The sequence below is a fragment of the Miscanthus floridulus genome, chromosome 5 (assembly GCF_019320115.1).
Source record: "Miscanthus floridulus cultivar M001 chromosome 5, ASM1932011v1, whole genome shotgun sequence".
In the NCBI taxonomy this organism is placed as follows: domain Eukaryota; kingdom Viridiplantae; phylum Streptophyta; class Magnoliopsida; order Poales; family Poaceae; genus Miscanthus; species Miscanthus floridulus.
In genome coordinates this window covers 123518014-123527217 of record NC_089584.1, presented here as the reverse complement: position 1 = coordinate 123527217, position 9204 = coordinate 123518014, and positions in this window count along the sequence as shown.

The following is a 9204-nucleotide window of genomic DNA, read 5'->3' as shown; positions in this document are numbered from 1 at the left end:
GCGTCACCTCCCCTATCTCGCCTGGCTAGCTTCATGTTTCCGAGCTTCCTAAAGCCATGGATCATGGATGATGGGTTCCATCTTCCATCTAGTGATTGGTTTGTGTCATCCGATCCGTGTTGTCTCTCTCAAGGCAAGGCCAAGCAGAACTTGGGGCTTTGCACATGCTCTGTTCGTCTGACTGATAAACCATGACTGAAAGTACTGTTGGCTGATTTGTTGAGAGAGAAAAATATTGTTCGTTAGCTGAAAAAGTATAACTTATAAGCCAAACGAACGGGGTGGCAATGGCTGTGCTTGTTTGTTCACATCTGGATTGTTGGCTCCAATCCATTGGTGCTGGGTTTGTTCTCCTGGATGGTTGAAATATTCCTCAGGAATTTTCTCTAGCCTGCAGTGCATGCCATATCCGATCCACGGCCATTTATGTCGTCCAGAGCAGTCTTGTTAAGGGTGCGTTTAGATCCAAAATTTTTTGGATTTTGGCTCACTGTAGCATTTCGTTTGTATTTGGTAATTAGTGTCTAATTATGGACTAATTAGGTTCAAAAGTTTCGTCTCGCGATTTCTCGACCAACTGTGTAATTAGTTTTTTTTTCGTCTACATTTAGTACTCCATGCATGTGCCACAAGATTCGATGTGACAGTTACTATGCAAAATTTTTTGGCAACTAAATAGGGCCTAATTGTGTTTTTCTTGAGGGCAGCTTTATCAAGACCTGCAGCACAGTACCTTGCAGCAACGGTTTTCGTGCTGCGCGCGGTTGGCGGAGCGGACCCTTCCATTATGGTAGTATCACTATTTCTTTGGCCCTGTTTGGATCCATGGGTTAGAGCTAGTTTGGGCTAGTTGGAGCTCAACTAGCCCTAAGGTAGCTAAACAGGAGGGCTAGAGTGGGTTATTTGCAACTATCCTATCCTAAAAAACTATCCCCCCAAAGAGGTGATTATTTGGGCTAGTTGGGGCTATTTGAGGTGGGGTCCACTGTTTTCTCTCTACTTTCACCCGCACCAATGATTTGGAAAGCACATTTATTATCATTTTAACCCTTGTATCCAAACATCTCTTAGGCTAGAGTTAGTTCAGGACTAGTACTGAGCTAGAAACTAACTCTAACCTCTAGCTGTGCTAGAGTATCAAACAGGGCCTTTGCATCCATGATCCCTGTAGCTTCTCTGCATCAATTATCTTCTACAACTAAAAACAACAAAGTGTAGATATTTTTTGGTGCGACATTTGTTTTGGTTCGTCCATCTGCCCACACCTGCGATCCTACGACATCTTAATTATTGATTGATCGTGCCATTCTCCTTGATTGAATATTGCCTGTCATGTGATAGAGGAATCACGACAAAATAAAAAGTAGAAAATTATTGTGCTATCCATATACACATTGCATGTTTGCATGCACCAGCATACATGACAGCGAGCAAAAGGAAAGAGAATTAACACAGAAGGAAAGAGAATTAAGACAAAAGGAACCTCTCTGTATTTCCGAGAAACTTGTCAAATCTGACTACATTTAATTATTTTCCCTCTTTGCATTTGCAAAAGGGATAACTTTTTCCTTCTTTCATTTGGTTTCACGCTCACGTGTTCTATCGCCCTCGCTTGTTGTTTTTTGCGTGAACCATAGTTGATGTCATCTGTCTTCCATGGCTCAGCCTCCCAATCCCAAGAGAAGGTCCCTATCTCTCCCTGACTGGAGATCCGGCCTGCCAGGGGATCTCCTCGAGTCCATCGGGCAGTGTCTCGCGTCAGGCCACGACGCTGCGTCCTTCCGATCCGCTTGCTCCCCATGACGCGCCGCCATCCCGTTCGTGACCTTCGGGCTGCTCCCGTTCGACCCCGACTCGGATCGCGTCAACTTCTACTGCGTCCTAGAGAAGAAGGTCTTATCCAAGACGCTGCCCGACGTACGCGGCAAGGTGGCGTGCGGCTCCTTGTGTGGGTGGCTGGCGCTCATGGACGAGGCGACGTCCGTGACACTACTGAATCCATTCGCCGGTGTCCGTGCCCCCCGCGTTGAGCTCCCGCCAGCAGGCGAACACGTCGCGGCGGCGTCCTCATCGGAACGCGTGTCTAGGGTCCACGGTTGGTGGGTCCTCCATCCCACCAACGGCTACGGGGACTCGGATGCCGCAGACAGAGCCATCAAGCTAGAAGACATGAGGGACGTGTTCTTCCGTGAGATCGTGCTCTCGGCGCCGTCGGCCGCGAGTGCGTGGCCATGGCCATGCTTGGGTGCTCCACGGAGGTCGCGTTCTGCCGGGTTAGAGTCGACAGCGCATGGACGCTGCTCGACACCAAACTGGAGTTTTCTGTGGGGTTCATCGTCCACTGTCAAGACAAGTTCTTGGCGATCGACTACACTGGAGAAATCTCCGTCTGCAGCAGCAACGACGCCGGCGCTACTCCAACCGCGACGCTGCTGCCATCGCTGCCGCCACCTGTGGGGCTCTGCCACCGTAGCTACCTGGAATCAAACGGTGAGCTACACATTGTGGGTGCCATGGTGAGCACGTTCCAAGAGACACAGAGCTTCACCTATAGCAGCGCGATCTACATGTGCAACCTCCACAACCGTACGCCGAAGTGGTCCAGAGTGAGGGACATCGGTGATCAGACACTGTTCGTGTCTAAACATTTCAATGAAAGCTTCAGTGGAACAAGTGTATCCAAGTACAAGGAGAACAAAATCTACATGTCTGAGCCATTGTATGGGGATCCATACGACTTGGTCCATCGACTGGAGATCATTGATATTGCTACCGGCGCATCCGAAGTGAAGCCCGTTCAGAAAAAGATGCAGGGTTCCGATGCTCTAGGTTGGATTCGACCCAATCTCTAGAAGCTCTAGAGTTTGTGAGCCTGCGACGCCGCGCACTCCATGACTGTGTTAAATTCATAAACTTTGCTTTTTGGATTAAATGTCATTTTAACGTGGGTATTTAAATTAACAGTATTGTTATCTTATCGTGCGATCCGTATGTTTTTAGTATAAACTGTTAGTTATCCCGTAGCAACCCACAGGCACGCTACTTAGTCTTACTATAATGATACGCCACCCATGACTCTCGTCCGTCCAGACGCGGCTCTCAGACTTGTCCAGGACCGGTCCCCTCTCTCTATAAAAAAAAACCCTACTCCACTCACCAACTCACCGGCTGCCACGGCATGGCCGCTCATCCGCCCACCTCCTCCCCTTTCCCCCGCGCAAACATCTCCCTCCGCGCCGTGCCTTTCCTCCACTGTGCTACACCCCCATCACCAGCCAAGCCGCGCCCCATCTCCCGCGAGCGGACGACACTAGACGACCATGGCCGAGCGAGCAGCAGTGCTGGAGTTGCAACAGCAGGGCCGCGCCGACGGGCACGAGCTTGGGCCGCGAGCAGGCGCGGGAGAATCGTAGGAGCGACGGGCCACGCCAACGGGAGCGAGTGCGTGGAGTGATGGCCCCTTGACACGAGCTTGCTAGCTACCACAGTTCTCCATCAGATAGGTCGTGGCTGTCGACGACGCCGTGTTTCAAATATTTCAGACATTTTCAGACTTCTGTTTCAAATGTTTTATCTGGATGTTGCAAAAGTATATCTGAGATATTGCATATGTTGCAAGCGTATGTTTTCAAGCGTTTCAAGTGCTTTATACGTGTGTTTCATCTGGATGTTGCATATATTGCTATGTCTACACACGCATGTTTTAAGTATTTTAGGTTTTTCGGACTTATGTTGCAATTGTTTCATATGGATGCTGCATATGTTGCTATGGTTATACACATATGTTTCAAAATCATGTTTTAAGTGTTTTATCTGTTTCAGACGTATATTGTAAATGTTTCATCTCTATGTTTTAAAAGTAGATCAGGTGTTGCACATATTACAATGAGCACTGATGTCTAGCGGACAGCGGTCTGGTGCTGCTGGGGCACCGCCATGGTTCACGTGCGGGCGCCTGAGGCCGCCGGAGCGTGCATCCGCAGTCGGGGCAACTGACTTGGGACCCAAGTGGATTTCCCCATGTGGGCACGGGATGGCCGTGCGGGCGCAGTTACGGAGGCTGGCGCACGATGCAAGCGGGCGCGGGGCACGTGATGCGTTGTTGCGGGCGGACGCGGGATGCGATGCGGGGCGTCGCGCAGGAGCTGCGTCTGGACACGTCCTGCGGCCGGACTTCAGGCTACTAGCCCATTCGATTATCTTAAGTACATCCAAAGGGTTATGCACTTGTTTGAAATGACTTGTTTTTTTCTAACCAATTACATTTGTAATCGACTACCAGTATCATTTATCCAAGAAAACAAGTCTTGTCCATGATTACTGCTCTGCCGATTGCCGAAGGTTGCTAGTAGCAGGCTAGTAGCTAGGTGGTTGACGGTTTTAGAGATTAAGGTTGTTGCTACTGATTTTGAGTACTCCCTCCACGTTGCAATTCTCTAATTGTGAGAAAAGGGAAAAAAATCCAAAACGTTTGTTTTGGTGGGACCAAATCATTATTAGGCTAAGCTATTGCAATAGTACACAAATTACAAACTATATCCTCATTGAAAAGTGTGTTTGTAACAGAACATCTATACTTTCACGTAGTAATTAGAGTTGTATATTAAACACAAACTAGATTTAGCCCTTATAATAGTGAAGCTGTTTGGCTACATTTGATAAAGAAAAACAACTACAAACCACAGTGGAAGTGGCATCTCTTATTTCCCTGTACTATATATTGTCAAGAACACAATTATATTTCCTTCAGAAAGGAAAATAGCCCTGTGAAAGTGGAAGTTGCATCTCTTATTTCCCTGTATTGCCAAGCACGGCCATCCGAGACGTGTACTCACGCTCGGAAATCTTGCCGACCAACGCTGTCGCGGCCTCCTCGACTTTAGAGACGAAACCGTCCTCCGTTACTCCCTCCCCCAAAGATGGACCGAAGCGAGGAAACGGAATCCTGGCCTCCGGCCCAAAAACGGGAACCTTCACCTGTTCCAGCTGAAAAGCTGGGTTGTTTTTGCCCAAGGGCCAATAGTTGGAGGCCATGATCTCCTCCACCAGATCGCGACCACCAGAGTAGCGGCACACGGCCGCAAAAGCCCGATCACAGGCCTCCCGCGTCGGAGACGCCTCCTCTGGCGGATCCACGCGCGTGTGTGGTGCCATCTCCTCCATCTGAGAAGTTAGTGGATATTCCGAGACTTCCTCGCCATCCTCAGTTGTGCTGCGGACCCCATAAGTCTTCACGTAGAACCATTGCTCAAGCCAGCCACGGTCCCACTTGCCCTTCTGGCAAAAAGATATCTCCAGACGATCCACACCTTGGTTCCTCTTGGACATGAAAGTGCAACTACCGTACTGATAGGTCACTTCCACCTCCTTGCCATCTCGCACCTCCTTCTTCCTCTTCGGCTGCTTCTGCAGTTCATAGTACGTGCAAAAGGTGTCCACATCCGGCTCAGCACCATAAGAGACGCACGCCCAGCAAAACTTGCTAAGAGTCAGGAAAGCAGTGGGAGTCAGATGATGGAGCTGAATGTTGAAGGCCTCCAACACTCGGCAGAGGAAGGAAATGTAAGGAAATCGGAGGCCGCAGGTGAAGAAGTCCCGGAAGACCACCGCGTATCCTTCCTCCGGCTCCGGAACAGTCTGACCCAGCGGAGGGATCTTCACCCGAGAAGAAGGAAAACATGACTCCTTCAGCATCTCTGTGATTGCCTCCTCAGTAATAAAGGACGGGCTGAAGTCCCAAGACTTTATCGCCATGTCCCCAAAGTCCGCAGCGACTAGGTCCCCGATGGACGCAGAGACGCTCCCCAAATCCTCCTCCACCAGCTTTTCCAACTCCAACGCGGAGGCAGAGGCAAGCATGCACTCCTCAAAGCGTGCACCCCAGCCGACGGCCCTAACACCGAGAAGGTGGCGGTAGGGTCCAGAGAAGGCGGGCCGGCGAGTTTGGGCGGAAGCGGAAAGGAGAGCCACCATGAGAGCAACCTAAGCGCGAGACGCGAACAGAAAGACGGAGCGAGCAAGGGCAGCGAGAGGCGAAAGCGAAGAGGGCAGAGAACGTTTTCTCGGACGCAATGAAAGCGAGTGTGCGGTGTGTGGGGGGACCCCGCCACCAAGAGCACCCTTATATAGGCAGCGGGCACAACGGTCATCTCCGGAAGTTTCGCCCGCTGCACAACGGTTACCTCCGAAAAAATCGTGAAGAACGTAACGGACATTGACACAGCGGAAACGCCCGCGACATGGGGCAATGGCTACATTTGACGCCCAACGGCTATTCTCGACGAGACCAACGGCTACGCCAGAGCGGGCCAGGGGGGAAGTAGCGGGGTCTCGGTCGAAGACGCCGAAAGTGGCCTCCGCCCCCGCGCGCGCCGCTAGCTAAAGCGTTTTAAGCTCACGGCACGCTCTGGCGAACCATGGTCTCAAAAGGGGGGAACTGTTGTAGCATGGCTCCTGGCGGGCGGCGAAGGCCCTTGACCGCGGGGTGTCGCCAAGGCGTCTTCGAGCGGGCGGAGACCGGGCGTTGACTAGGAGATTTCTCGACCATGCTCGAGGGGTCATCACGGACTCCGCCGAGGGCTGGGCACGCACCCCGCCGACCGCTCAGGCGGGCGTCTCCGGTATTACGGGCGGAGGCGGCCTTATCTCTAAACTAACCAAACGAACTATTTTGCCCAAGTGTGCGCAGGTACTCAAGCGCGGGCACTCGCGGTGGGCGCAAGCGCGCCAGCATGGCCCCTGCTCAGCCGGGCGGAGACCTACAAATGATGTCTCTGCCTGGACCGGCGGGGACCCTCCAAGGCAACAGCGCGCCACTAAGGGCGAAGGCCCCAAGGCCGGGGGCCAGGCGGAGACCAGCTGGCGATGTCTCCGCCTGGACCGGCGGGGACTCTTCGAGGCAACAGCGCGCCCCCGAACGCGAAGGCCAGCGGCGCGCGGAGAGCGTCTCCGACCGCCCAGCGGAGGCCCGCCGCAGGAGCGGCGCGCCGTGGGGATGAAGGCCAGCGCCGGGGAGCCGGGCCCTTGGGCCGAAGACTAGCTATAGTGGGCCGACCGCTTGAGGAGGCCCATTGCTTGGAAATAGTGTGGCGGGACTGCCCCACGATTAAAAGGCTAGCGACGGAATATTTCAGGAATGTACTGTAGCAGTTGAGGGACATTGTAATAAATTCTCTTAGGTAGTAGTTGAGCCCTATAAATAGGAGACACTTGTAACCGAGATGATGGTTGGTGGATGAATTAATGAAACCCTAGCTTTCCGTACCATTCACTTACTCAACACTCTCTCTCTCTCATTTCCTTCCCGAGCCTCCGTCCAAGGCCGACCGTCCGCCCGGCGAAGGCCTTGGCCACTTCCACGTAGTTCGAAACAGCAAGTTTCAACACATGGCTTATCAGCCTAGTGAACATAGCAATGATACACTCCTGGGTTTATTTATTCATGATCCGGAGATGACCAGCCGGTACTGATTTGCTTACCATTGACCAAGTAGTAGACCACGCACGGGTTCTGAGCACAAGACAACACGGTAGTTGGATATCAATGTCTGAAAAGGAAATACATACTGTACATACGTTTGGACTGGTTTGACTTATAAGCCATAGCTGAAAGTAAGCACTATTGGTTGGCTTGGTGTGAGAAAAATATTATTCGTTTGCTGATAAACTATGACTTATAAGCCAAATACGACCAAGGACAAACAGGCCGTACAAATTTTGATTCTAAAATTAGGCAGGAACACGGTACACCTGTGGCATCTTTTTTTAGAGAAGAGAAAGCAACTGATGCATTGACCGTCTTCAAAGGGGATGCAGATCATTGTTTTGTTATCCTTTCTATTACTACTGAAGACAATGATTCCGTTTTCAAGAATCCAGCACTGATATAGAGGCCAAATGTCACGTGCATGTTCGTTTATAGCTGAAAGTACTGTTGACTGATTTGTTGTACAAGAAAAAAATATTATTTGTTAACTGAAAAAATATGACTTATAAATCAAATGAACAGGACGAAGGACGTGCTATCAAATGAATTGGACTGCAATATATAAATAAATAAATACTCCAGCATTCTTGATAGCGAAGCTCCCTGGTACGTTTGCCTCTGCCGACTCGGTCTACGTGCACGTGGCCAAGTAGGTCGATTGTTAGCTGACAGCCTGACACTGAAACCGCGCGGGCTTGCCGACAACGCGGTCCAAGCTTGGTTTTGCTCCGCCCACGGGTGCACATTGCTAGCCTGAAAGTAACGTTCATTACGATAGGAAAATATGAATCCGGTAGCTATAGAAGCTCTACAAGCATTTCAGTTCAGATCAGGTCAAAGCCAAACGAAACCCCACCATCGATTATGTCCACAGAGGCGCAGACTCAGAAAGTATGAGGTGCGTCACCTCCCCTATCTCGCCTGGCTAGCTTCATGTTTCCGAGCTTCCTAAAGCCATGGATCATGGATGATGGGTTCCATCTTCCATCTAGTGATTGGTTTGTGTCATCCGATCCGTGTTGTCTCTCTCAAGGCAAGGCCAAGCAGAACTTGGGGCTCTGCACATGCTCTGTTCGTCTGACTGATAAACCATGACTGAAAGTACTGTTGGCTGATTTGTTGAGAGAGAAAAATATTATTCGTTAGTTGAAAAAATATAACTTATAAGCCAAACGAACGGGGTGGCAATGGCTGTGCTTGTTTGTTCACATCTGGATTGTTGGCTCCAATCCATTGGTGCTGGGTTTGTTCTCCTGGATGGTTGAAATATTCCTCAGGAATTTTCTCTAGCCTGCAGTGCATGCCATATCCAATCCACGGCCATTTATGTCGTCCAGAGCAGTCTTGTTAAGGGTGCGTTTAGATCCAAAAATTTTTGGATTTTGGCTCACTGTAGCATTTCGTTTGTATTTGGTAATTAGTGTCTAATTATGGACTAATTAGATTCAAAAGTTTCGTCTCGCGATTTCTCGACCAACTGTGTAATTAGTTTTTTTTTTCGTCTACATTTAGTACTCCATGCATGTGCCGCAAGATTCGATGTGACAGTTACTATGCAAAATTTTTTGGCAACTAAATAGGGCCTAATTGTGTTTTTCTTGAGGGCAGCTTTATCAAGACCTGCAGCACAGTACCTTGCAGCAACGGTTTTCGTGCTGCGCGCGGTTGGCGGAGCGGACCCTTCCATTATGGTAGTATCACTATTTCTTTGGCCCTGT